This window comes from Alligator sinensis, unplaced genomic scaffold (genome assembly GCF_000455745.1).
Source record: "Alligator sinensis unplaced genomic scaffold, ASM45574v1 scaffold2399_1, whole genome shotgun sequence".
Taxonomy (NCBI): domain Eukaryota; kingdom Metazoa; phylum Chordata; order Crocodylia; family Alligatoridae; genus Alligator; species Alligator sinensis.
Genome location: NW_005843735.1, coordinates 17,842 through 25,216, shown reverse-complemented (window position 1 = coordinate 25,216; position 7,375 = coordinate 17,842). Strand labels below are relative to the sequence as shown.

At 46.9% G+C, this 7,375-nt stretch overlaps 1 pseudogene; it reads left to right on the top strand.

The window, feature by feature from the left end:
- LOC102382367 overlaps positions 1-7,375 on the top strand; it is a 24,131-nt pseudogene that overhangs the window by 11,664 nt on the left and 5,092 nt on the right.

The following is a 7,375-nucleotide window of genomic DNA, read 5'->3' as shown; positions in this document are numbered from 1 at the left end:
GCCATATTGGTCTATTGAGAAGCCCGAGGCGGGCACGGCGAGCCCCGAAGAGGGGGCGCGCCATATTGGTCTATTGAGAAGCCCGAGGCGGGCACGGCGAGCCCCAAAGATGGGGATCGCCATATTGGTCTATTGAGAAGCCCGAGGCGGGCACGGCGAGCCCCAAAGATGGGGATCGCCATATTGGTCTATTGAGAAGCCCGAGGCGGGCACGGCGAGCCCCAAAGATGGGGATCGCCATATTGGTCTATTGAGAAGCCCGAGGCGGGCACGGCGAGCCCCAAAGATGGGGATCGCCATATTGGTCTATTGAGAAGCCCGAGGCGGGCACGGCGAGCTCCAAAGAGGGGGAGTGCCATATTGGTCTATTGAGAAGCCCAAGGTGGGCACGGCGAGCCCCGAAGAGGGGGCGCGCCATGCTAGGAAGCCCAGGACGGGCGCAGCAGACGCCAGCAAGGATATCACTTACGGGGTGTATAGACCCCAGCCCCAGAGTGGGGCGATTACTGAGGAGCCTGAGAGGGGCCATGCTGAGCCCTAGAGCGAGGCAATATTGAGGAGCCCGAGCGGGGCGATATTTAGCAACCCGAGACGGGCATAGTGAGCCCGGCTGCAGGTTAGTGCAGCAACACCCCTCAGACCGAGGCAGGGCGCTGCGGTGACCCCCGAGAAGGTGGGGAGTAGCAGCGTGGTGAGCCGGGGCCAGAGAGGGTACCCGTGCGGTTGGCCCGTAGGACCGGAGGCCCTCTAGAGAGTCCCTGAGCGGGATCACCCCACTGGGGAAGTCCCAGAGTAGTTGAGAGTCCCAGCAAGAGGCTGGGTACTACAGAGAGCCCAGAGTGGGCTACACTATAGAGGAGGCCCGGGAAGCGGGCGTGCAGACCCAACAACGTCTATCACATCTGCGAGGCTTGGGGCGTGGTATCAGGGGAGGTAGGAGCCACGCATAGCCCATAAGGCTAGGGTGTCCGGGGAACACCCACCATATCGGGAGCCCCCCAGGGGGTCTGGAAGAACCGCGGTTAGCCGTGCCCAGAGAGTCATAGGCAGCCTCCCAACTATATATATACATTCCAACAAGACGTGGCGGGTGAGAATTAGAGGGTGCCTTGGGCCGGCCTGACACGGAGCGAGGGACCTTAAGGAGCACACGGCCCTCCGCGAGGACCCCACCGTGACAATACATAATAGTGCTTGCCCTAGACCTTCCTTCTGGGCATGCTCAGTACCCCGTACTATGGCTGTGAAGATACTGGGGCATGTATGTAATTCCACATAGATCCCAAAGCTTTACTCATTAAAAAAAACCAAAAAAACAAAAAAACCCCAACCTACGGCTAGCAGTTGTTTCATGACAGAGAACATGGAGGAGGATTTAAAGTATTTCTGGATTTATTTTCTAGCAGGTTCACATAAAGATTGATCCTCTGCCATTATAAATAGAACAAGAATCCAAATGCTGCATAACTGCCAAATATTGCAGTTATATGGCTACATAATTTCCACTTAGCCATGTAAAGGTAAGAGAGCATATTTCCTGTTTAGTCATGATAAATCACTATTGCAAGTCAGTACATATTGCTGATTTTTTACATCCTGCTAGGAGTTGCTGCTGTCATTCATATCTCAGTCAGCTCCTGAGAGGAACTATTAATGGATGGCCTTGGAATAAATGCACAGGATTTTTTGTCACCAATAACAAACTAAAGCAAGCCCTGGGCATCTTGTTTTTCAGCTCTCTTTTTTCCAAGCGTGAATCCCTGGATGGTGGCCCTGAGTGTGATGCTGGTGATTGTGTTAAGTTTCATAATCCTGAATGTATATCTCTTCAGAACGAAAGGTAAATACAGGGGGGATATATAGTGTAGTTAGTGAATAATTTTATTCTAATAAATCAAAGAGTGTATGAATAAGATTTTACGGCAGGTAGGCACCGTGCCACACACCAAACCTCCAGCACCGCAAAGTGCAATTGCCAGGGGGTGTTGCTTGTCAGGGTGTGGGGGGAATGAGGGGTTAGAATAGCCCCTGGCCCTAAGTGGGGGGAGGCAGACAGCCCTCCAACACCCCATGCCTCCTGAAGCACACTGCTAGCCCCCCTGATTCCACCAAAACCTCTCAAACCCCTCCAAACCCCTTCCCGTGGACACTGCCTCCACAATCGCTGTGATCCCCTGCGCACACTCCACTAGCCCCTTGATCTCCCATATCACCCACTGTGAACACTGTCTTCCCCTCTTATGCTTCCCATGGATCCTGCTTCCCTCCCCAATCTCCCAGACACCTGACTACACACCCTGCCTGCTCCCCCCAGCCACCCTGTGGACACTGCCTGCCCCGCCAGTCCCCCAAGCCCTACCGCTACCCCACTCATCTGAACTTACTTTAGATCAGGTGGCCATTTTTAACTCTAACTGCCCCCTTACTTCCACAAATGTCTGTACATACCATTAACGAAAAGTGGAGCTCTTATTCTGTTAAAACTTCAATAATTTTATGTCCTTGAAATACGTATATACCTTTTGACATACATCTTTACACTCATGGTAGGCAAACACTATCTAATAGTAATTCTAAAGAATATCTAATGTCTTGCGCCAGTAATCTATGTAAGTAAACAGCTGCTCAGCACCGCTGCGGTAGATGGGGGCTACTTTTCCACTGCTCTCTTCTGGTTTCAGAAGCAAATGAGCTTTTCTAGACCTTAAGTGAACTCAAGAATCTCACGTCTTTAGACTGTAGCACGTACAGGCTTTTACCTGACCTACTAGCACTCCAAAGATGTCCATTGTTTAGAGACAAATGGGTACTAGATCCCATCCTGAAACCACTAGAGGGATTTGTGTATCACCAGATCATCTCCTGTAAAAGCTACGTGGAAAAGTGCAATACCATCCCCTGACACAACTCCCAACTGGAGCTTGCCCCTTCTAGTCTGGAGCTCTTCAGCTGAGGCTTCCTCCACCTTAGGCTGTTATACCAGTCATGCTACCACACAGGACATCTCAGCAACCCTCGACCCACTTTTCTCTTTCAGCATCAAAACTCTTATAAACTTCGCAATTTTAGAAGGCAGTGAACACGTACGCAGACTTGATTCACCCGGTCCCATATATTCAAGTTCTTAAAAAGCAGATAAAAGCAAATTAGCACAGTCAAAGTAAGCACAAAAGAGTTTCCCACTTCTCTTGCCCATGCACACCAACAAGGATATGCAGAAAAGGGACACAGTTCTCAGCAACTGGACCCTGGATACTACTGGCAGTATGCAGATAAACACCACAGAGAGGTTGTTGGACAGAACACAAAGTACCAGGCTTAAATGTATGAAGTTGTAGTGAAGCACTTGATGTATCTTCTTTTTTTTTTTTCAATCCAGGAAACCTTCAACGAGAACTTGGTAAGTTTTTCTCTGTGTCTAATGCAGCTTTTTCCCTGGTATTCAATGTAGCTAGAGCTAGCTGTTAGATTCCTTCTCTCCATGCTGGAAAGAACAGAAAACTGGCAGCAACACTAAGATGTCCTTGGTTGGGAATGCTTTGCTCGGAGCCCTCAGGCACTCCTTCCTGGCCTCTGTCATCGTTATCAGCCCAGAGCACCGCCACTGTTGCAGCAGTTCATGGAGTGAACTTGGAACATTAATGTAACTGGAGATGCAGCCATTAATTAGTTTGAACAATGGCTTAAGATGGCATCATAATGTGGTTGGGAATCATTAAAAGGAGTTAAACATGTGCCTCATGTATACAAAGTACCCTAAGGCATGGAGAAAATAGGCAGCTTTATTCTGTACCTACCAGAAATTTCTCAGTCAGGTCAGAGAGAATGATTAACAGTGATCCAGCCGAGATGGCAATAACAGGAATATCTCTGCAGACAGGCCCTACCCCAGGAAATGGTACAGCAGGTCCACGTCAGTGGTCTCTTTGGATACTGAGGCACCTGGTCACTGCAATTTAGAGAGTGGCCAAGCAGCACCTAACGGTTTGACATCACTTTGGGTGAGGTCTGTATGGATTTATTGAAAGGAAAGGACAGTGTCCCAGTTAGTCCTCCCACATGTTGCCCCATCTGTGTCCAGCATCCCTATGGTCTTTCCTGGCTTTTGCTTGGGCCTGATGCTCCTCATCTAATAATGCTTTTACAGCTGCATTTGTTCAGATAAATTCTCACCGCTATTTCTCTTTGTTTCAGGGTGGAAAAGAGCTGTGATCTGTCCAGGTAATGAAAGTTCACATTGAATCAATGGTCTCTTCCTGTTATTTCAATTCCCCTTTTTCCTTTCCGGTCAAAGTCTTAGGCTCACTAATAGTTTCTTGCAAGAAGTGGTTTTTACTAAGGTCAAAGAACTCAATCTCCTGTGGCAAATTTTTTTTTTTTTTTTTTTTTGAAGGAACTTAAAAGTCCCCACCACACACAGCACTTTCTGTTTCCACTTGTGAGTGTAAATGGCAGGTTGTAATCATGTAAGTGCCAATTCCTCTTTTGTACAGATAGAAATACTGTGTCCCCTGCAGCCTGGACATGTAACTATACCTTTTTCATCTGAGCATGTGCAGCAGGCCGTATATTGGCCAGGGAGGTGCACTGCTACATATGTGTGTCCCTTCTGGATGTGTATTGCTGTTTAAGCCTTGAAAATGAGAGATGGCCACAAGTATGTAACTAGCAGGCATCAAACTGCACAAGACAGGGCAGGACGCTTGTATTTTAGCTCCTACCTTTTCCTGCTTAGGGCACTTGTTCAGGAAACCAGAGATCTGGGTGCTAGTTGCCCTTTACCTCAAAAGGTTTTGAACCTCTTTTCCTTTCTTTCTCTCTCTGATTTCCAAGTACAGTTCTTTAATCATCATAGGACCATTCGTGCCTTCCCACAAGTTGCCTTGGTTGTGACCAGGTCTGCCTGTCACTTTGGGGTGCGCTCATTTATTAGGGATACATTTCTAAGGTCTTTGTAATTTTATCAATGTGCTGCTTGCGTTACTTGGGAGATATACAGCTCTGTATAGAAACACTTCTGCAAGTCCTCACCCCCCAGTGGAGCTATCTTGCAGGACTCAGTTTCAATGGGGCTGAGTTCCTCCTATCACTAAATCACTCAAATACACACATACAGATTAATGTGACATGCCTGACCTGGCCTGGTCGATCAGCATGGACAGGCTGACACCCTCATATGTCAGGAATCAGTGCATTACAGTAAAAATTAAAATGCAGTGAGACACAAGCACACAGATAAACAGAATACCATCAAATCCAGCTGGATGTCTAGCTGACACCCTCATGGGACAGCATTCAGTTTATTAGGGCATGTCTGAGCCAAACTGGGTCAATCAGCCTGTACAACCTGATCCCCTTATGCATCTCAAAGTCAGCACATCCCAATCTTTTGCCCTATCTGTCCTACTAGTGGTAGCCTCTTGATGAGTGGACCTCACAGTATTTCTGGGCTTCACAGGGATCTTTAGCTTAGGTAAAAGAAGCATTGCTGCAGAGCAAGTGGGGAAGGAGAAGTAGAGAAGGAAAAATATACCCAGTTACTACCAGTTTGACTATAAAAGTTATTTATTGTTGAGTATATGAAATGTATAATGGTACTAGTAATAATAGAAATGCAAAGGAAAACAAACAAAACAATTACAATACTACCCTGGTTTCACTAAGTGTTTGGGGAAACTTAGCTCAAGTTTAGGCATACATTTCTGAACCTGAATTGTATTAGTTGAGAGAAAAAGAGAAAGAGAGAGAGAGAACGAGAGTTGGGGTCTCACCAGTCCAAGGCACTCGGGTTGTTTGCTGACAGGTAAAGTTCTCAGCACAATCCTTGAAAGGAGATGATCTGTTTCTCCCAGCTTCTCGAGAACAACAGTGGACAGTGTCAGGGAGATTTCTTCCTCTTGAAGCATGCTGTTTGCTGCTTTTACAGATTTTTTTATTCCCTCAATTCAGCTTCTTCAAAGCATTCTTTTACTTGTGAAAATAATTGTCTTTTCTATTGACAAGGAGTTATCTGGTTTGGAACATCAAGAAACTGATTAATAATCAGGAAAAACATAAGGTTAAGGAGTAACCAGACATTTAGGAGCCAGCTTGAAATTCTTATGGATAACAGAAAAACTGGATGGGATACCTCATTGTTTCTTCTCAGATGGCTTGCAGAGTCAGGGTTTTGTATTTTACCTGTTGTGAATAAGCCTTAGTTTAGCATGACTGTTCATGAACTTAGTGGGGAGGACTTCCTCCAGTAATCCCGGGAAAAGTATGACAGCATTTGTGGTCAGGGCTCCAACAGCCTGGACACTGTGATGAACCCTTAACCACTGTTCAAATGTTGCCCATACCCCCTCTGACTCGGTCTCTTCCTCAGCATTCCCAAACCCGGTGACCGAGTTTTACTCAATCAAGTTTAAATAGGCCTCCCTTAGTGGGACCAGGGAATGCACAGCCCGAGATGCCTAGTACACTTTTCTTCTGCTTGCTTCTGATTAGATGAGGTGTGTGTGTGTGTGGGGGGGAGATGGGGAAATAGAAAAAGTTGGTTGTAAGTCCAGTAAGCTGGGTCCCAGGCCTCCCTCAGGAAGACGGAGCTGATAGGTAACATGGTCACTCCTGAAACTGGCCTCTGATCAGTCAGGAGAGACAGAGATGTGGAGCCAGGAAATAAAGAGCAAAGTAGCTGTGTCTGGCTTGGTGAGGTGGCTGCAGCTGCCCAGGAAGGGATAGGGCCCTGTGTTCTAGCCTAGAGCCGTGTCCCTAATGGGTCTAAAAGCTGTCTGCTATGTGGCTCTCCTGGAGTTGGGTACATAACAAGAATACGTTAAATCACTCATACACTGAAAGTATCGTCAGATTTTGGCTTCTGCAAAGAACTAGTCACCTAGAAGCAGCATCTATCCTGTCTTTGAAAGCCTGCCTGGCCCAAGAAGAAGTTGGTTGGAAGAGATAATAGGAACTTGACAAAGAGACCTGTAGGTCAGTAATAATATGGACACAATTTTGATGGGAGGCTTTCCTTTAGCCTTAGACTCAAACATGCCTAAATAACTTGGATAGTTCTGAACATTGTACCCACCGCCCATTATTTCTTGTCTCTTCTCTGTTGCTGGTTAAACACGTTGACGCCCTTTCCTCACAGCAGTGCCCTGTCTGCATGGACAAAGACTTCCCAGAGCTGGCAAATGTGAAGAGGAAAGTCCAAATCCCCTCCTATGTGACAGTTCCCCAAAATGTTTGTCATATCACCTGGAAGTAGAAGGAAACCCTCTTGTACTTCCTGCCACAATTACTTCATAGGCCTGCCCATTCCTGCATTTAACTCAAGGTGGGATTTTCTGTTATATGAAAGGCAGCAGGAGCAGGTTTTCATTATTAGTCT